This window comes from Manis pentadactyla, chromosome 6, assembly GCF_030020395.1.
Source record: "Manis pentadactyla isolate mManPen7 chromosome 6, mManPen7.hap1, whole genome shotgun sequence".
Taxonomy (NCBI): domain Eukaryota; kingdom Metazoa; phylum Chordata; class Mammalia; order Pholidota; family Manidae; genus Manis; species Manis pentadactyla.
The window spans coordinates 18672574-18694693 of NC_080024.1; the positions used below are offsets into that span (position 1 = coordinate 18672574).

At 41.7% G+C, this 22120-nt stretch overlaps 1 long non-coding RNA gene across 2 annotated transcripts in view; it reads left to right on the forward strand.

Annotated features, from left to right (window-relative positions):
• Window positions 1-14813: 14813 nt before the first annotated feature.
• LOC118925449 (uncharacterized) overlaps window positions 14814-22120 on the forward strand; it is a 64623-nt gene continuing 57316 nt past the window's right edge. The window contains exons 1-3 of one of the 2 annotated variants that reach the window (XR_008998414.1): window positions 14814-14867; window positions 18768-18869; window positions 19528-19617. This is a non-coding gene — a long non-coding RNA (uncharacterized LOC118925449). Of the gene's footprint in view, window positions 14868-18606; window positions 18870-19527; window positions 19618-22120 lie in introns of those variants that run through there. The other variant, XR_005030059.2, reaches the window with a different exon arrangement.

Genomic DNA, 22120 nt, shown 5'->3' on the forward strand with positions numbered 1-22120 from the left:
GAGGGTAAATTTGGAGAATGGCTGGCAGTCCAGGTAGCCCTGAATCAACACCAATGACAGTGTAAAAACATTTATTTACTACCTTCTTTGTGTGGCCTGTGGTACTCAGAATGAGTCCTACATAAAGATAGAAAAGGAGATATTGCTGATGGTCATGAACTTACCTAGTGAGAGATATTACATTGTACCTTGTTCTAGAGTCTCATAATACTTTCTTTGTTTCTACATACAAGTGATTATAAGAAGAGATGAATTAATTCCAGATAAGGCTTGCTGGAGGAGATATGTTTGAGCTGGATCTTAACAGACAGGTAGAGTTTATTTATTTATTTATTTATTTTTAAAGATAAGATTACATTTTAATACCCAAGAAGTTAAGACGTTAGAAATTCTTGACTTATTCTTTTTTTTTTTTTTCTGGATAATTATTTTTTATTGAAGGGTAGTTGACACACAGTATTACATTAGTTTCAGGTGTACAACACAGTGATTCAACATTTATATACATGATAATTCTAGGTACCAGCTATCACCATACCAAGTTGTTACAATATTTTGACTATATTCCTCATGCTATACATTACATCCTGGTTACTTATTTATTTTACAATTGAAAGTATGTATATATATATATATTTTTTTGTTTGTTTGTTTGTTTTGTTTTTTTTTTGTTTTTTGTTTTTTTTGTGAGGGCATCTCTCATATTTATTGATCAAATGGTTGTTAACAACAATAAAATTCTGTATAGGGGGGTCAATGGTCAATGCACAATCATTAATCCACCCCAAGCCTAATTTTCATCAGTCTCCAATCTTCTGAAGCATAACAAACAAGTTCTTACATGGAGTACAAATTCTTACATAGTGAATAAGTTACATGGTGAACATTACAGGGGCAGTCATCACAGAAACTTTCGGTTTTGCTCATGCATTATGAACTATAAACAGTCAGTTCAAATATGAATACTCATTTGATTTTTATACTTGATTTATATGTGGATACCACATTTCTCTCTTTATTATTATTATTTTTAATAAAATGCTGAAGTGGTAGGTAGATACGAGATAAAGGTAGAAAACATAGTTTAGTGTTGTAAGAGAGCAAATGTAGATGATCAGGTGTGTGCCTGTAGACTATGTGTTAATCCAAGCTAGACAAGGGCAATAAAACATCCATGTATGCAGAAGATTTCTCTCAGAACAGGGGGGGTGAGGTTCTAAGTCTCACCTCTGTTGATCCCCAATTTCTCACCTGATGGCCCCCCTGCGACTGTGCCTGTCTTAGGTTGTTCCTCCCTTGAGGAATCTTACCCGTCTCTGGCTAACCAGTCATCTTCCGGGGCCATACAGGGAAAGGTGAAGTTGGTAAGTGAGAGGGAAGCCTTATTGTTTGAAAAGGTTAGCTTTTTACTTCTTTGCATATTTATGCCCTGTGGCTTCTATGCCCAGCATTTGTCTTGAGGTATCTTTAACACTTGGAAGAATTATGATACTCGGTAAATTCGATATGTGGCATGAATTCTATTTAAGGGTTGTAATTAGGTAGGAAGAAGAAAAGCTATAGAAGTAGCAGGTGGAAAGAAAACATAGGAAGATTGATTATTTCTTTGGCATATCTTCTTGTAGAGTAACTTCAGCATGTATAGGTTTTAAACTACTAATTAAATTGTGCACACACATTAACATAATAGGAGTATAGTTACATAACCAAAGCATACCTGTAATTACCAGCCATCTCCAGTGAAACCAAGAAAACCAGTTATGCACCTTAGGCATTTGTGAAACTTATCAAAGATATGGTGGATATTGTCCAACTGAGCTTGAACAGTCTGAGAGAATTCAGATAAATTAAAACAACCCATTCCTGGGGACTGTTCACATCCCATATGTTCTTTTAACAGTAAATAGTCTGTAGTTGTAAGATTTTGGAGTGCTACAATTTGCACTTCTCCTAATTCTTGGTTGAGTTCCAACAGTATAGATCCAGTCAAATTTGTTGTTTTACTGTATGCACAGGCCAGCTTAGATATCTCCTTCTTCATTCCCATGGCAAGTCCAGGAATTGGTGGGATGAGTGCATCTACACCTGTAGCAGTGCGTGGATCTTTGTTGGGGTTTTTTTGATGATCATCTTCTGGCATGAGTCTTCCCGAGAGTGCTGATGTTGGAAGTTCTTTTTCATATCATATCTTAGTTCATTTTTGGGGTAGCCAAATTAGGCTTTGATCCTCTGTATAAACACAAACAGACCCTTTGCCTACACTTTTATATGCCCTTTATATCATTGTGTAGAACTCATTGGAGGTCACCACACAGGAACTGCTTTTTTTTTTTTATCATTAATCTACACTTACATGACAAATACTTTGTTTACTAGGCTCACCCTTTACAGTCCCTTTACAGTCTCTGTCCATCAGCATAGCAAAATGTTGTAGAAGCACTACTTGTCTTCTCTATGTTGTACAGCCCTCCCCTTTCTCCCACCCACCCCATGCATGCTAATCTTAATACCCCCCCTTTTCTCCCCCCCCTTATCCCTCCCTACCCACCCATCCTCCCCAGTCTCTTTCCATTTGGTACCTGTTAGTCCATTCTTGAGTTCTGTGATTCTGCTGCTGTTTTGTTCCTTCAGTTTTTCCTTTGTTCTTATACTCCACAGATGAGTGAGATCATTTGGTATTTCTCTTTCTCTGCTTGGCTTGTTTCACTGAGCATAATACCCTCCAGCTCCATCCATGTTGCTGCAAATGGTAGGATTTGCCCTTTTCTTATGGCTGAGTAGTATTCCATTGTGTATATGTACCACATCTTCTTTATCCATTCATCTATCGATGGACATTTAGGTTGCTTCCAATTCTTGGCTATTGTAAATAGTGCTGTGATAAACATAGGGGTGCATTGGTCTTTCTCATACTTGATTGCTGCATTCTTAGGGTAAATTCCTAGGAGTGCAATTCCTGGGTCAAATGGTATGTCTGTTTTGAGCATTTTGATGTACCTCCATACTGCTTTCCACAATGGTTGAACTAATTTACATTCCCACCAGCAGTGTAGGAGGGTTCCCCTTTCTCCACAGCCTTGCCAACATTTGTTGTTGTTTGTCTTTTGGATGGCAGCCATCCTTACTGGTGTGAGGTGATACCTCATTGTAGTTTTAATTTGCATTTCTCTGATAATTAGCGATGTGGAGCATCTTTTCATGTGTCTGTTGGCCATCTGTATTTCTTTTTTGGAGAACCGTCTGTTCAGTTCCTCTGCCCATTTTTTAATTGGTTATTTGTTTTTTGTTTGTTGAGGCGTGTGAGCTCTTTATATATTCTGGACATCAAGCCTTTATCGGATGTGTCATTTTCAAATATATTCTCCCATACTGTAGGGTTCCTTTTTGTTCTATTGATGGTGTCTTTTGCTGTACAGAAGCTTTTCAGCTTAATATAGTCCCACTTGTTCATTTTTGCTGTTGTTTTCCTTGCCCGGGGAGATATGTTCAAGAAGAGGTCACTCATGTTTATGTCTAAGAGGTTTTTGCCTAGGTTTTTTTCCAAGAGTTTAATGGTTTTGTGACTTACATTCAGGTCTTTGATCCATTTTGAGTTTACTTTTGTATATGGGGTTAGACAATGGTCCAGTTTCACTCTCCTACATGTAGCTGTCCAGTTTTGCCAGCACCATCTGTTGAAGAGACTGTCATTTCGCCATTGTGTGTCCATGGCTCCTTTATCAAATATTAATTGGCCATATATGTCTGGGTTAATGTCTGGATTGTCTAGTCTGTTCCATTGGTCTGTGGCACAGGTTGAGTTTAGACAGGCAGATATGGAGGAAAAGAAAAATTCTAAATAGGGGAACTAGAAGGAGCAAACCTTTTGATTTTAGGTTGCTGCCAGTCTGCACTGGACGGCATCACCTTTCAAGTTGCATCTTAATATGGGCCTTTGACTTCATTCAGGGCCAAACAGACATTAAGGAATCTAAGGAAAATGAATAAGATTTGATATTCTCTGAGCTGGTAACTTGGCATTCCTTCAAATGCTGTTTACAGTTACAGAGTAGAATCAGTGATAGGGGATGGGGGAGTTGGAGAAAAGGGACCCCAGGTGGAGACTTTTAGCCCCTATTTTATTTTCCTTGGCAATTCTACTCTGGCCCCAAACTTGCATCCTTTGCCCCTAGGTGCCTTAGTATAACTTCTGAGCACTTTCAGTACTCTTTTTGAGGTGAGTTCTGATAAATTCTATTTTCTCACATGGCCAGGATATTTTATTTCCCTGGTGACATTCAGTGGGATGGCTTGCATCTTCCTACCAAATCTGTCACTATTCCAAAGTGCAGAAGATTGGGAAATGTTTGCCCCTTCAGTCCATTACTGCCGAAGTGTGCTATTCAGAAAGATCTGAGCATGTGTCACTGGCTCATTGAAGCAAAGACCACACAGAGTGTGAGGTTTTCTCCTGGAGTGACCATCAAAGGCTGCACTAGGGGTTGGGAGCATGAGCTGTGCTACCAGTCGGAGGAGACTCCTGGATCCTCCATTTAATCTACACTGGGTGGCCCTGGAAATTCAGAACAATAACTGAGAGGCCATTGCTTACCTGGTGGCCCTTGTCTGATGGCCATCTTCAAGGGTGGACAGCCCTTTGGTAGTAGGACAGGTATTTAGAATGTGAACCCACAGCTCTTTTTATTACAGACTGTACCAATACCCAGCCCAAAGATCTTCCTCACCCATGCCTCCTGTCAACATTCACCTCAGCAGGATTTTCTGACATGAGAAATTTTGTCAGACCCTGAATTAAATTTTGCTTATAAAAGTGTGATTGCTTTGGGTTTCTGTCTTTGAGGTGTTTTTATTTATTTTTTAAAGACAGCTCTCCCTGTACTCCAGGGAGGATCCCCTAATGAAAGAAGCTGGGATATATGGCTTTAGAAAATGATGGTAATAGACAAAATATGATCTAGAAAAATAAATAATCAGTCTGACCCATTGTAGGGTCAAGTTACCCATTGGAATACCCAATTAAACTAGGCAAGTAAAAAAAAAAACCAATATAATGGAATAATAGGTCGAATGTTATTGTATTACATTCCTGTCTCCAGGATAAATTGGAAAGTGGGTTATATTCTCTATTAAGGAGGAGATGGGCCAAACTTCACTTCATTTTAGGGTTCAACCATCTTTAAGTTAGTCTTTGTGGACAAACTTGAGGTCCCCTCACCCCCAGTTCTTTCCTCCCATGTGTTGGTGCCTCTGCCCTTACCTCCTGCCATCATTACTCCTCTTATGCTGGGTTATCTTCCCCCAGAATGAGTTTGTCCTTCATGTCTATCAGCCACTGGGAGCCAAAACAATAGCTCAGCCTAAAAATTATCTTTTATATGTTCTCATTCTCCACATCTCTCTTGAAAGGCACTCTCTTCTTGATGTATTAAAAAAGATTCCTCTTAGAGGAAACATAAATGCTGAAAAGTGGAAGAAGTCAGTCTGAAATGGCTACAAATTATATGATTCCAACTACATGACATTCTGGAAAAGGTAAAAAACTATACAGATAGTAAAAAGATCAGTGGATTGGGGGTTGGGGAGGAAAGAGATGTCTAAGTGGAACAAAGGGAATTTTTAGGACAGTGAAACTATTCTGTATACCATCATAATTATGAATATATAATGTTATGCATTTGTCAAAACCTATAGAACTGTAATGCAAAGAGCATGTAAAATGTAAACTGTGATCTTTAGCTAATCGTAATATATTAATATTGGCAAATGTACCACATTCATGCAGAGATGTTAAAAATAAGGGACACTTGTTGGAGGGGGGAGTATGTAAGAAAACTATACTTCCTGCTCAATATTCCAATAAATTTAAAACTTCTCTAAAAAATTCATTAATTAAAAAAAGAAGGGTCCTTTTATGTTAAGTATTTTTTTTTCCTATTTCTCCTAACTCTGAGTTTCTCTTCTGGAATGTTGGAGTTGACAGTGACTTAGATTTGCTGCAAGTCAAATTTAGATCTCCAAATACTACTGCATCCTCAGCATTTCAAATTACTTCATAACAAAACACAAATTTATGTTTCTGTGCTAATCATAAATTGGTTTATGTTCATTCAAACTATGAAGCTGAGTCTTGGTCAAACTTGAAGTTAACAAGATGTTCTTGCTCCTTTCCGTTCTGTCCTGCTGGATCATAATGTCTTGGTTCTTCTTGTCCCTGTGCCTTCTCATTAACTTAAACACTGTCCATAAGGAATTTATGCAAGGTGATGGCAAACAGGGACCTTGCACGGAACTTTACAAGGGTCCTTTTCTCTTGGCCTCGTTGGGAAGCACTTCATCTCCTCCCTCTTGACCATTCTCAGATGATTCATAAGAGCCACCTTGGGAATCTACTGGGTTTGACTTCATTATCTTAAAAACCCTGGTCACACATATCTGGGTGATCCCTGAAGACTCTCCAGATATTTATTTAATGAGAACAGCAAACCCAAACAGAGAGCTTTGTGGTTACAAAAAGAATTTTAAACAAAGTCCTTGAGTAGTGTTCAACCCCTCTCTTCTATAAACAGGCCCTCTCTGTCATCACTTTGGCTATTCCACAGGGGCCAGAATTATCCGTCTTGAGACATTGAAATCACAGGGTGCTGCTCTTCCTCAAGGCAGAGGGAGTGGCTCCAGACCTCGGGGAAGGAGACTCACAGGCACATCATTTTACAGGCCTTTCTAAGGAGCCAGGCTATTGTCAATATTTCCACTTTCATCACTAAACGTAGGCTTCTGAGCTGAGGAATAGAGAAGGAAGACTGTTCCGGGGCACTACAATGTGTCGGGCACCAGGTTATACATTTTATACAAGTCGGTCCATTTAACCCTTCGAGATGGATACTAGGATTCTTCAGTTTATAGATGAGGAAACTGTTGGGAGGGGAGAGAAAGTAACACATCTGTGGTGAGGCGGCTCACCTCTCGGGTGGCACTATCCAATGGTAATATAACCAAGACACAAATGTGAGCCACACGTGATTCTAAATTTTCTGGAAGCCGTATTTTTTTGAAAAATAAAGAAGCAGGTGAAATTAACTTTAATAATACACTTTATTTAACCCAATACATCCAAAATATCACTTCAACATATAATTAATATAAAATATTAATGAGATATTTTCCCCTTTTTTGGTTGTATAAAGGTTTCAGAATCTCTTCCCATTGCTTCTCCAACCCTGGGGATGGCAGTGGACTTCCTGCGCTGCTGATTTCTGACTACTCTTTTGTCCTCTTCCCTCCATCGTGTGTACAATCAACTCCTCGTATTAAATCCCCACTGTTTACAATACCTGGGTAGCTTCTGTTTCCTGTTACACCACACCCTGTTACAGTGGATTATAGCACCCTGCTTTGTTTTTTCTCCATAGCTCCTTTCACAATTTATAATTATTTACTTGTTTACATGCTTATTAACATTTCACTATTTCCCACATCCAACTGTGATTCCCATGAGAAGGGATTCTAGAATGTGGTCACCATCATATCCTCAATGTCTTCAGAATCCCAGGTACTCAATAATAATTTATTAAAAGAATAAATAAATCTAGTGCCTGAGTTTTTAAATCTTGGATCCATGAATCACTTAGGGGACCTATGAATGACCTTCAAGAGATAAATGAATCTTTGAAATTGAATACAAATATTTGTATGAATTTGTGTGTGTTGTGTTTTCCCCATCATTGGCAAGAGTCCATAACTTTTATTAGAGTTTCAGCATACAAAAACAGCTAAGAGACAGTGTATCTAATAGGGGAGAAATTCACATGTAAAATTGTTATTAGAATTTTATAATATTGACAAAAATACATGGAAGCACAGAAGAAGAATGAATCCCTTTTTCCATTTGTACAAGCCAAAAATTTAGGAGTCACTGCTGACATCTCATTTTCTCTTATTCTTCACATCCAATCTATCAGCAATTATATCCATTGGCTCTACCTCAAAACACATCCAGAATTCAACCTCTGCCATCATCACCCTGGTCCAAGCCACCACTGTCTCTTTCCTGGATGAATGAACAAGGACTCACATCTCACTGCTTCAGCTCTTCCCCGTAAATGGTCTATTTTCAACACAGCAGTTCAAAGTCCAACAGGAGTCAGATCATGTCATTAATTTGCTCAAAATGCTCAGTGAGTGAATTAAATCCAAAGGTCTCTGAAAGTCCTCTGTGATCTGACTTCTCTGTCTCTCCTCATTTCCTATCTTTCTTCTCCACAGTCCAACCAACCTGCCTCATTGCTGTTTCTTCTCCTACCACAGGGACTTTGCTCTGGCTGCTTCTTTTGCTGCAATGTTCTTCTCCCATACGACTTCTTTGTTCCTTCATCTCTTTAAAGACCCTGTCCATGCAACAAATAACTCCCTGCTCCCCCTTCTCTTTATGCTGATCATCCTGCTTTATTTTTATCTATAACATGATTGCCATCTATTTATTTACTTACTTATTAATTATCTATCTCTTCCACTAGACATGAGATTCAAGAGGGAAAGGACTTTGTTTAATTCAATCCTGGAACAAGGTAGGTTCTCAGTACATGTTTGTTGAATGACTGTGATGGCAGTGACACTTAGAGAACCTTGAAAGATGAGTGGGACTTGGAGGGGCAAAGAAAGATGAGTGACAGTGAGGGAGAAAGGTAAGTGACAGCATCTCTCAGGGGTTGGTGGGGATAGTCTTTTCCTCTTGAGTGTGTTTTAGTTTTGGGATTTTATATTCATCCATCACCCACTCCCTTCCCCAAAGGTCTGTCCTGGATAAGTCCATAGCTGGACAGAGATTTTGCCTCACACACAGAATTGGCTCCACCATTTTTTTCTCATCCATAGATATAAGTGGAAGAGTTCAACTACTGGTTTAAGGAAGTCAGACTAGAGAATTTAGTTAGCTCTTGTTGTTCAGGGTGAATTCTGGATATATCTGATTGGTTGATGAATAATGTAACAGGTGATTGGGTTGGAGGGCAAGAATTGATGGTGGAAACAGAGCAAGATTTAAAGGATGTATATATGGAGAGAGAGAGTAAAAAAAGCATAGCAAAACCTTACTGAGCAGTTGAGGAGTTCCAGGTCATCCTATAGCTCTTTTCCAGCCTCTCTCATCTGTCATTCTGAAATGCTGGTGAGATTGGCTTCAAGGAACACTGTCAACTTTTGTTTTTGGAGACCGCAGGGTAAATATTACAGATCTGGAACTGCTGGCTCACAATTTCAAAGCCTTGAATAAAGTTGCTGGAGATTTGGAAGCCACCTGGCAGGACATTTAACTTTTGCAATTTGGGGTATTTTTTTCCTTCTCATTCCTTAATTCCTACCTTCCCCCCATCCTCCTTAACACCAAATGAGCTATTTGGATGCCACAGATGCAATTTTGACCTGGGTACCAGCCAAGGTCACAAGGCTCAGCGTATAAGAAGTGAATGCCAGCTGGATTTCAGACAGAATTTCCAAGGCCACAGAGGCAGAGGGAGGAGGCTTGGGCTTCCTGATTCTGGATTTTCTCCTCTCTTCTGCACACAGACAGACATGCACACAAAACGCCCTTTTTATTTTTAATTTCCTGCTTCTAGAAAGAATGGTATGACAACTTTCTATCCCTTTTCTACCTGAATTCAGTCTTCCTCTCTTTGTCCCCCTCCCCACAGATGCACTGACTCTATGCATGAAAGGATAAAAGCTGAGACTAGTCAGTAGGGAGTCAAAGAAACAAAAATAATAGACCAGAAGGTCCCCCAAGTTTAACAAGCATTTTTGAAATTGAAATCTATACTCTACAGGGGAGTAAAGAGAATAAAAAACTGTGAGGAGATAATCCAAACAAATATGTGATTATAATTATCAGGAATTATATAAACATGGCTCTGACTCATGAGTTTGCTAATTATTGTCACTGTTTGCAGTGTTAAAACTAAGTTCAAGACTTTCCTCTCCACTACTATTTATAACAATAAATTATATCTATCTACCTACCTCTCTATATCTATATAAATAGATCTAGTCTATTTCTAAATGGCTCAATGGTTGCCTTCTGTGGTCAGTGTACGTTCTTTATGCACGCATCCGAGCGTTACTATGCATACCCATAGTCAGTCTTAATTTCTGCCCTCCAAATGCTTAAAATCAGGCATGTTCTTTATGCTGATCATTGTACCACAGTCCTCTGAAACATCATCCTAGGAAAAATCTTCTAATGTGAAAAACTAAAACAAAAGCAAAAAATAAACTTAAGATATACATCCGAATTAGTGTAATGGAGTCCCTCAAGTTTCACTGAGAACACTGTTTGACCTAGAGTGACTGGTCTGTATACCTTGGCCCCTTTAGAATTCTGAAACAGTCTATATTTGAGCAGTGGATTTATAAATGTGTATCATTCACTCACCAAGCATTTTTTTTTTGAGCATCTGCTATGTATCAGGAATGGGGCCAGACTCCAAAGATACACAATTCATAGTTTCACGAGGATTCTGGCAACAGCAATCTGACACGATGGGAGTGCGATGCAGCTAGTAGGCATTGGCTACAGTGGGGTCTGCCAGGAAGTGTACCTGACTCCAAGATGCTCCCTGGGGAAGGGGGTCTGGAGGAGGTGATGGAGTTTTGAAAGATTAGCAGGAGTCATCCAGGTGGAGGCGGTGGGGTGGGAGGTCCGAGAGAGCATGTTCAGAGTGGTAGTGTAGAGGCACAGTCTCCCTGGAAGGCCTTGGGCCACTGAGATGGTGTGTGCCTGCTGTCGCCAGGGCGAGGGTGTGGGAACATTCAAGGCAAGCAAGTCTGGAGAGATACTGAGTGAGAAACAAGATTTAAAGGATTAAAAGAAAACCAGGTATATTGCAATGTAGAGGTCAAGTTTACATTTCTGAAAGATCTTTTCTTTAATTCCAGCCTGTCATCATCCAAGAACTGGGTTCATGTTTTACCAGCTATGACTACATCTCCTGAGGAAATGACTTTTTAAATTAGCTTCTGGAGAATAATAAGCACCAATTAAAAGCAGAACCCAGATCCAATAGAACTATTGAGTATAACATATCATAATTTTCAAAGATATAGCCAGTGTTGTCACAGTCAGATATCTAAAGGTTCATTAGAGTTGGTAAGCTCAAGAATTGGCAGGTTTTTAAAACCATTGGTGATACAGGCTGAGAGATGGTGGTCTCCAGGCTCTTTGAGACAAACCCTGGAAGGGAAGGTCATCTTTGGTTCTGCCCCTTGCTGGGTACACTGGATGGAAGAAGAAGTAGAAGAAACCCCTTTCAGCATGACCTCAGTGGGAGGCCATGTGTCCTGGCTGGGAATGGAGAACTTGGTTTGGACCCAGGCTGGAGGTTTGGCTGGGGCCTAAATGGAGGCCTCTAAAGTTGAAGGGTGGAATCCCAGCTCCTCTCCTTACTAGCTGGGTTTCCTTCTCTGTGCCCATCTCCCCATCTGCAGAATAAGGGTGCTTACCACAACCTACTGCTTGGGGCTGTGTGAGCATTAAATGTCAGTTAGTGTGTGTCCAACACTTAGACCCATGCCTGTACCGAGAATGCTTCCTGTACGTGTCAGCTATCAGCTATTGTTGTGCTCTGTTTCTCCCATCAGAAATTAAGTGAAGCCCCTGGCCCATGGTTAAATGCAGCAAACATTCGTTTCCTTTCTCATTCAATGTTAAGAAAATAGATATAGGGTGAGAGGTATGATGGAAAGGATATGGTCCAGGAGGCAGAGGTTGGCCCAGATGACCAACTGGTAACCCACTCAGTTCTGAAATGTGGCTCTCTAAGCAGAGCCCGGGGCTTGTCCATGGTGTGCAAGAGCAGTATTACTGCTCTTGTTAAGAAAATAGATATAGGGTGAGAGGTATGATGGAAAGGATATGGTCCAGGAGGCAGAGGTTGGCCCAGATGACCAACTGGTAACCCACTCAGTTCTGAAATGTGGCTCTCTAAGCAGAGCCCGGGGCTTGTCCATGGTGTGCAAGAGCAGTATTACTGCTCTGCTGAGCCCCCTGCCCTACTGAGAGGGGACATACAGGCAAAACTCTGCCTCCAGGAACACTGCATCTTTCCCAAGCCCAGAGAAGTGCTCAACACCCCTGTTTTCCCTCGGCCTTGGATTTTCACCTTCAGTCCAAATGTATTTGTACGGTTCTCTGGGCCTGAATGAGGCTAGAGGGATTCCACGTAATCCCAGTGCTGGTTTCCTTTGAGTTGAAGCGCAGAGGCACATGCACACAGGCACACACACGCTCGTACTGCGTTCTCACCAGGGTCCCAGGAGGGGAAAAGTCCACTTTGGTACGTGCCAGGTTTGGGCTTTGAGGAGCCCAGAGATTTCTCTATTAGTACAATGGCCTGACTTAGCAGGTGTGTCTCAGGCCAGTGGCAGGTCGGCAGGCCAACTGAAAGCTCGTCTTAAACAACCACCCCAAAGCTTAAGCCCAAACACCATGGCTACACTCCTGGAACAAAGTCTGTTTTCTTAGAATATCTGGTTACAGCATTTTAAAAATGAGCAAGCTCATTATCAATAGTGTTTCTGAGAACCCAGAATTCTTTTAGAAACTGTTAGCTCTCCAGGGCTGGCAGGAGCTGCAAAGCAGACACATTCTCCGGCCTGCCAACCCCTCCCTTGGGCAACACCCAGCCAAACCCAACAGCCCAGCTTAGCGCAAATGAACACCAGGACTCAATTCCTACCAAGGAGCTGGGGTCCTGGGTGACCGAAGTGGGGAGTGGACTCTCCTCCCCCAGAAGTCTTAACGGGTGGGAGAGACTTTTGTACTAGCATTGAGTGGGCATCACATTACTAGCGAGAACATTGGATTAGAACATGGGTTTTGTTTCTCAACTTGAGCACATACTAGTTGTGTAGTCTTCAACAAAGTATTGACCTTTTCCAAGATTCAGTTTCTTCATCTGTGAAACAGTGACAATTATTGTGAGGATCAAATGATATAACACATAATTGGTAAACTAGAAAGCCTTCAACATTTGAAAGGAATTACCTTATTCCTTTTAATATGATCTTTCCTTGTTTCATATATACATGTGTATGTATGTGCACACATGGAGCTTTCTTATCCATCTTCAGCTTGATTATAAACTCTTCAGAGTTTTGGAGACAGAAATTAATTTTAATAGTTTGAAATTAAAATATTGCTCTTGCTTCAATGTTGGGCACAGAGTGGGCATAAAATAAATGCGTGAGGGAAAGATTAAGTTGTGTTGCTTATCATCTCCGATTTAAGAAGGTAAGAAATTGTGTACTGAGTTTTTAAAAAATTCCAAACATCTTTATCTATCTGTCTGTGTCTATGTGAGTTTTTTCATCTGCAAAGTACAAGGATCTCCTTCCAGAAGGCTGTTCCCAAGGGTTCCTTGTGTTTGAGGCAGCTCAGTGGTTTGCACAGAGGCTGGACTCTTCACTGAGAGATTCCATTCAAAAGTCCTGCTCCTTACTAATGGTGACTTTAGGCATATTACCTAATCTCTCTGAGGTTCAGATATGACATTGGTAAATTGGGTCAATGTCTCCTTCTCACTGGGTTGCAGTGAGGATATGATGAGAAAACAGATGCAAAGCATCTATCATCATCATGCCTGGCCCTTACTACCCATTCAGTCCAGGTTGGACATTCTACCAACATGACAAATGGGGGGGAGGAGTAAACAGAGTGATGGACAGATGCCAGGGATGACACATACAGCAGGAGTCCCAGGGTTAAGAGGGAATGCCCTTTGAAGGCCCTTCTAAGAATACAGCCCAGACTTATGCTGAGAGAAGCCTAAGGGTACAAAGAGAATGGAATTGAGAGTTTTGAGACTACGCATATATTCCCATTCCAGTGAGAAACCTATGCTCACTCAAGATGGATCTCTAAGGAAATCAATGGGCTTCTCCAAGGAAACAACTGAGGCAGGTTAGGAATGAGATAAGAAACAGGAAATAGAGCCTGAACCTCTGCTTTTTCTCTATTCTTCCCCTGGGTGATATCACCAAGCCTAAGGGCGTTAAACACCATCTATGTGCTAACAATTGCCAAATTTGTATCTCCACCTTGGACGTGTCTCCCAAACTTAAAGCTTTTAAATTCTGTTGTCTACTCTATATTTTTCCTCATATATCTATTTTATATTTGTATACATATATATATATATATATGTATCAACTCTAAAAATGCAAAACACAGTTTTTGGACTTCCCTCTTCCCTTCCTGTATAACTTTCTCTGAACATCCCTTGGATGTCATAATGGATTCCATGTATAATTATGAAATATTTTTAAAGAAAACATTAATACTGTAACATTAAGTTCCAGGGACTGTGCTAAATCTGGGGAAAATAGAATAAAATACAGGATAGTCCCTGCCCTCAAAGGCTCACTAAGTAGTAGGGGGTACATTGCCCTGAAAGTATTTGTTCATAAATCTCGATGTTGTAATATGTGCTGCAGAACAGAAAAGGCAGAGAGATGTGCTAACAGAGTGACACTGAGGAGATGACACTTTTAGCTGCTCCTTGAAGAATAAAGAAGATGTTCCTCTTTTGGTGGGTCTTGTAGTGTTACAGCTCTCAGTTCAGTCCTCTTGACCTATTTGAGAGCATTATTACACATACCTACTCCATAGATCAGCTTTGGTCATAGACTTGCATTTGCCAAATGGAATGTGAGCAGAAATGTTGTGGCTATGTTGGAGCAAAAGCCTTAAAAGGAATCACCAGGTTCAGATGCTTTTTTCCTTCTTTGCAAGAATAGTATGTTCCAGGGAGGGATTTCTCCTTCAGCTTGGATCTTAGAATGAAGAAGATCCATGGAAAAGAGCTGCAGCCAGGGTGAAGGTCAGTGAGAAATGAAACTTTGTTGTTGTAAGCCAACAAGATGTTCAGGCAGTTTATTGCTGCAGCATAAATGACTAAAGTTGAGTCATAAAAACATTGGTACCAGAACTGGAGTGCAACAGAAAACCAACCATGTGTGCCACTGGCTTTCAGGTTAAGTGTTATATAGCTAGGAAGCTTCTTGGTGACTCATGTTATTCAGTGGAGAAACATTTGGTGAAACTGTTGCTTACGATATCTTTATTTATGTATCTACGTATCTATATCTATATCTATCTATTCTGTGTGATAAACCACTCCAAGTCTCAGGGGTATACAAAAGTAAGCATTTATTTCGTGTTCCTGTGCCTGCAAGTTGCAAGCTGTCTGGGGTTCAGCTGATCTAAAGTGGGCTTGGCTGGGCTTGGCTGGGCTTGGTGCAAGCTGTGTGTTGATTTCGTCTACCCCATGTGTTTCTCCAGCTCCTTGGAGTAATCAGGCATGTTCTTCTTGGGATGAAAGGTAGAAACAAAGAGATATCGTCCTCCCATGTTGTGGGTAGGAGAGGTAATAGATAATTTGCTTAACCATGATGTAATTGACCATAATATCTAATGAATTTGTGGTTTTAGGTGAATAAGTGGGAAAGAGCACAGAAATTATAGTCATGTGTGCTGTTTTATTTATGGCCAAACAGTGGATGCCTGCCTTGGGCAAGTCAAAATTTCTCTAAATCTCAGTTTCCCTATTTGAAAATAGTGGAAAACAAACCAGTATTTTTTACAAGAAATGGAATTTCTAGCTAGCTCAAATAAAAGTAGTGATGAGTGTTTCTCATCAGAAACATTTTGTGGATTCCAAAGGAAACTCAACTCAACCAGGACTTAGGACAGCCTGAGAGACCTTCTGCACCCTGTAGACATTCAGTGGTTTGTTCTGCCATTGGTGTGTCTCAGATGAACTCCATGTATCTGTTTCTCTTCCACTGCATTTCAGTTATGTGTGTATTTGTGTACAGACATATGTGTATTGCAATTCTATGCACTCTCAAGTTTTTGCATGATAAAGGAACAGAATTCATTTTGTTCCTTGGAGGGAGAAGAAAACAGAGATAAAAAGAGAGCTGTTCACACTCAAGTTTTTAGTAGAGTTGACTAAAAATAAGATGTTTGGCATGAGAATATTTTTCCCTAAAAATTTGTCAAGCAGTGGCATTTCAAGTTTAGGGTGGTACGAGGCAAAACAGCAGTAGTACGTAACTGGAATTGGGCCAGAGCAGGGGATTGTGAATGCACAAATCCTGAGAAAATAACATGTTATGTGGGAGCTTTGGTTTGGGGGGAGTTTGAATCAAGGCTCCCTAAATCTGACTAGCGCCACCGAGACCATGGCAACCAGAGCCCCTCTTCTGGGCCCTGCACCTCAGCAGCCCCTTTTTAGCTCTTCTTCAGCTGTGTTGCTTGCTTTGGAGTAAGGAGTTTGTGGAGTCTGGGATACGCAAGTCAGGAACCCGTGCCCTTCTGGATCCATGGGGCCCTGCAATCCCCTGTCAGGTGGTCCCCAGGTGGCTTCCTAGGACCACAAAGGCCCATTGCCTATGTGCCTCTGGAGAGTGGGTCACCCCAACACTGTGTGTACTTCTGGGTTGAGGGACTGTCTGTGGAACTTTGTTTGCAAGGATGTGGATGGAAGCTGGGTTTTGGACTCTAGGATGTCTACATTCATACATGTGAGCCCCTCCTGGTACCGAGTGGAGTCTAGGATGGGAAGAGAAAGGGCTTGCGCCAGGAATCTCCACTGGTAGTCTTACCCCAGGCCCTGCAAATCTGAGAGACAGGCTTATCTCTGCAGGATAGGGAGGCCCCAGCTGACATCGCATGCAGTATAATTTGAGGGCATTGCAAAGCCCTGCCTTTAAGACATGGTATTCTTTGGGAAAGCCTGCCCTAAGAATGAACCACAAACCTCCTCCCTAACTGGTATAATAATAATGAGGCAGCAAGAAAAATCCAGCTACAACTTCCATTTTCAAAAGCTCATTATGCATTATGATCTTGTAAGAAAAATATTCTGTATGTGGCCATCTGCAAAATGAAATAGGCAAGACTTGGTTCTCACACAAGGCACTAATTTCTCCATTTGGAATGCTAGCAATGTTCTCTACTTGGAAAGTTTATAGAGCTTATATCCTGCCTGTTTGCCTTTAATAAAGAAATGTTGAATATTTTAAAATAAACTTGCTTTAATGGGCCAGAAATATATTCCTCCAAGTCTTTTGCATCTTTAAATATCCTGAGGGCTATAGAATCCCCGGAGTTGGACTGAATGCCACGTCAGGGTATGCTCACCTTGCTGGGGTTTGGGTTTCTCTCTGGTTTATGGGGCCACAGCTGGTGTGGGATAAGATCCCAGGTGTCTCTGCTCATTTATTTGTGTGCATTGTGTACATTCTTCCTGCTGCTGGACCGAGTAAACTGAGTGCTTTCTGGCTTCTGTGCTTGCTTTTCTTTGCCTGAAGAAACTTAAACTTCCTGCCATGTGTCCACCGTTCACACAGCACTCTTAAATGCAAAATGGTGTTTAAAACTTCAATCGCCACCATTCCTCCTCTTTCTCCAGGAGTCCTCTCCTGGCCTGCAGAGAGGAAAGGATACTGCACTTGGAGCCAGGTGGCTGGGAGGCAAGTCCAAGGCCCTTCATTTAGTAATTAATAATGTTGGGCAAGACAATTAGAAACTCTCTGATTAGAAAGAAGCCAGGCATTCATTTATTCCTTCAAAAAAATACTTACCCAGGGTTCCCATGTGTTAACATTAGAGGCTCCAATGAAACAAAGATAAAGCACCCAGGGAAACAGAGTGAGCAATTACCTTGTGACTTCAGGAACTAAAGCATAAGTGCTACCTGCCTTGTCTCCCTCCCCGACGAGCTGTGAGGGTCACCTGTGGACATCTTCTAACCTTACTCTATAGACAGAAGTGATCAATTGTGGAATAGGAGAGTGCAGCCAAAAGGCTTTATTTCAGTTTTACACATGAGGGTGTGTGATAACTGTCTGAGTAGAGCCTGTTTACTTTATTTTTTGTAATATTGCCCATAGCTTCCTTTAAAAATATATGCAGGACTGCACTGAGGTTACAGTGAATTTCAATAAAGTTTGTTGTAATGATTTGAAAATGGGATCCCCCTGGGGTATTGCACAACTGGTCTTGGGACCTCAGTCTTGGCATCAGTAGATGGTTTTTCACATTCAGAGAAGAGGAAAACAACAGGAGGTCTCCAGTCTAATAACAAAGATCACTGTGCACTGGTGGGGCGATCAGGTCAAGAGTTAAAGTCAGAATAATCTGAATACAAATCATAACATAGAAAAAGGAAATTTTCCAACTCCTTGAGCCACTGTTTGGCGTTACAGATTTCTGCTTTCTCTCAGCAGAAAGGTATTAAGACTATATGTAAAGATAAGTAGTCTGGTTGGAGCAAGATAGGAAAACAAAAGGCAAAGAGCAAGTCAGTGGGGCCCCTGGTGGACTGCTGTGTTTCCACCCACACTAAAGAATACTTGGAACCGTAGGAGGTTCAGATCCTGCTCACCCCTTTGTTTGCTCATTTATTCAACAAATATTTATTAAGTGCCTGCTGTGGGCTGGGACTTCAGAAGGAAGCAAAGTCTGGCAGAGTCCCTACCTTCATGCGTGCTTGGAAAGGACACTGACATTAGTCAAATAATCACACCAACCCATTGGCACTTGTGGTGGTGCTGGTTGCTGAAAGGTGAAGGACGCAGTGCAGAGGGAGGCAATACTAAGCGGCCTGACCTTGTAATGGAGACGCAGGAGACGCTCCTGAGACGTGACGCTGCTCTCTGTTTCTACCACCACACCACCTCTGTCTTTTCTGCCCTTCTCTCCCATCTTGCAGGGACCTTGTGACTGCACTGGGCCCACCTGGATAACCCAGGATAATCTTTCCATCTCAAAGTCCTTAATGGAATCACATTAGCAAAACTCCTTTGGAAAGAAGGTAAGGCAACATAGTCACAGTTTTTTGGGATCAGGATGTGGGAGCTAGATCTTTGGGGAGTCATTAGTCTGCCCACAGCACCAGAGCATCTGGACTTAAACCTGAGGGGACACTGGAGAGTAAGTGATATATGGAAAGACATTTGCAGCTTTAAGTAACTAGAGATCAGAGCTTAACCGCATCAGGCGCAGCCAAAGAAAGTGGCTGGAAGGGAGGCTCTCAGCAGGGGTGGTGCTAAGTATGTGAGATGCAGAGCCCAGAACTTAAGGCCTGAATGAAATGTTTATGGTATACAAGGCTGGTCCACTCTAAAGGCAAATAAAATTCTTGATAATCCAAGGGATTTGCGAATTGTACGTGGGTCCTGGCACTATGCCTTGCCGTGTTGTACAAAGCAGGGCTGTCTGTGACAATCCCGGTGTTACTTCTCTAAATGCATTACCCTTGCTCTTAGAAGGAGTCTGGTTTCCTGCTCTTTTGGATATTCTAAGTATGCTCTATTTATTAGCATCGCCATCCATTCCCCCTCCACACCTCTTCTCAGAAGAATCTATAGTTTAATCACATTGAATGTGTCCCTAGTCAAATTTTTCCATTTCTACTTTTTCCAGTATGTTTTTTATGGTAATATTTTTTCTTCCCTCCTCACCTTCCTTAGGCATAAACCATAACACCTCCCCTCCGCCCAACTCTGGTGTGGGACACTTACTAGGAAAACTCAAGAGGCTTTTAGCAACAGAAATCAAAGGTGAGTGAAGAGAAGTGATTGCACACCACACTTTCTGTGCCTGTTAGGCTTTAAGGACAGCTGCTGTTGGTAGTGCTCTGCAGATGCCGACCGAAGGCCACCTTTCTTCCCACTCTGTTACCCACTGAGAGCTCAAGTCCTCCTAGTTCCTTGCAGAATACCTTCCTAAGGGGTCAGGGTTAGGAGAAGTAGGGGATTCCATTAACGGACTAGGGCTTCTCCCAGAAGTCTTCCCAAATCAAACAGAACCATTGCAATTCAAAGGATGAAGTATTCAAGCCATCATTGTTAGGATCTTCCTGAATTCACTGCGGAACCAGAGGACGAATTATTTTTTTCTAAAAGCTCCTTTCCTCTTCTCTCTTCCTTTGGAGCTTCCGTAACACTAGCATTAAACTGATGTATTCTTTGGGAGGAAGGCAAGATGGGGAAGTCTGAATATGGGCTAAGATCCTCTGAGTGTCTGCCTTCTCACCTGTAAAGACTGAGCTTAGATCTTGGCAGAAGTTGAGGTTTCTTCTCTTTGCCACTCCTTTGCAGGATATGGGGGAGAGACACCTTCCATTCTCTTGACCTAGAAGAGGCAGATAATCACATCCTATCTCAGGAGCGATGGTGTGTGATAATGCAGGCAAAGTGTTTATAAGATGCCTGGCATCCACTAAGCTTTTAATAAATGTACACCAAAAGGCAGGATGATGATGAAGATCATTCCTCAGTTGTTCTAACCTTCCCTTATGGTTGGGTTCTCAAGCTTTAAAAAGGCAGGGACACTTGAACTCTCAGTCCTTTTTCCCAGCTTTGGTCTATTGATAAATAAAGTTTGAGACACTTTCCTTGCCCCCTACTTAATACTCATATGCAGAACATTTTTCTCGAGTTTAGCTTCAGATCTTTGTTCCTCATGCCTTGGCTGGTCTGTCCATTATCATCTCTAAGTGACTAGCTGCTGTGGGGTTGTAGCTTGTAAATCATGATACTCTGAGGAGTACCAGAGAGCCAGAGCTTCCGATTCTTCAGATCCTACTACATTCCTCCCAGAGCACTGCTCTCAAAATGTGAGCTATTAAACACAGCGAGCAGTTCTGGCTTAAATCATCGGGTCACACATTTCCCTTCTCCTCAAAGGATGGACCTTTCAGGTTGGGTTGTAAAGATGATCTGCTACATGTTCTCTTGCCCCGCCCCCACCCAAATAACTAAGGTGAGACAGACCAGTGTCTCAGAATTTCCTGAAGGCCTCTTCACAACCCTTCTATTCTTTCATGACTTGCCCTCAAAGAGCCCTTTCCCATCTCCCTCAGAGGGTCTAAATGCTCATTTACAAGACTCAAAGAGGGAAGGAAGAAAAAGAAAACCAAGAGGATGGTTCATTGCTCAATGCAGCCCCTGACAACGGATCCCCCAGCTTCCCTCTTTTTGGCCTATAAACTGCTCTGTAAAAATTAAAAAGAGTGAATTTACAGGGCCTGAGAGGTGCCAGGAGGTGAAGACCCATCTCCAACCAATGGGTAAGGCATATTGATGAAGCAGGAATATGAGGCCTTGCCAAATTCTGGCCAATAAAATACCTTCCCTGCCTTTCCAGATCCTTGATCTTCTCTCTCCCGTGCAAAAGTAAGTGGGGACAGGAATGAAGGAGAAAGGTCAACAGAAAAGCAACACAACCAAACAAAATGCCAAGCAAGCCCTGGACCCTGGCATTTGGGTCCCAGTGGCCTCCCTCTTGGGCCCTTCATTCCTCTGTGGATTCCTTGGCCGTCCTGTCTGCTTGAATGCTTCCTGGTTTCCCAAGAATTCACACCCAAACTCATTCACTCATTTGCCCATAGACAGTGAATGCACCAGGGTCTAGCTGGATGCTGTGTGCTCCAGTCTCCTGACCCCCTGCCCAATTCTCTTCCCAATGGATCATGACAACTTGATTCCCACTGAATGCATGAAATTGGCAAAACCATGCATTTCCTCCCTTGCCTAACCTTTCTTCCTTTTGTTAAGATAATGGGATGGAGAAAAAAGCACAGATAATAGATGTCTTCAGTTTGGAATAAGCGTAGTGATCATGGGTCTTGGATGAGGTCTCTACAAGTATTCTACAAATACTCCCCAAATACCCTGAGCTGCTCCCCCAGACCCATTTAACCTACAATGCAGTGTAAGGGGCTTAGCCAGGGTGCCATACTCAGAGGGGATGTGAATGTCTGAGCCTTAGAGAAGTGACACAAAAGGAATAAACCTTTTCACTAATGCCCAGTAAGTCAAAGTTGCTCTACAAATAATATTTATTTCCTGTGTGATGCAGGCTGGAGTTTAGGGGCTATGTATTTTCCTTTTCTTAATTTCTTTCTGGGGCCGCATATGACTTCTTCACCCAAAGTAGTCTTTGGAGGTTCCAGTATATATACCTGGAGTGTATGTGTGTATGAGCCTGTCTTGGGGAGGCTGTCCCGCCTTATTATTGAGGGCAGATGGAGCTTGATGAGGTCAGCTGGGTTTTTGAGAG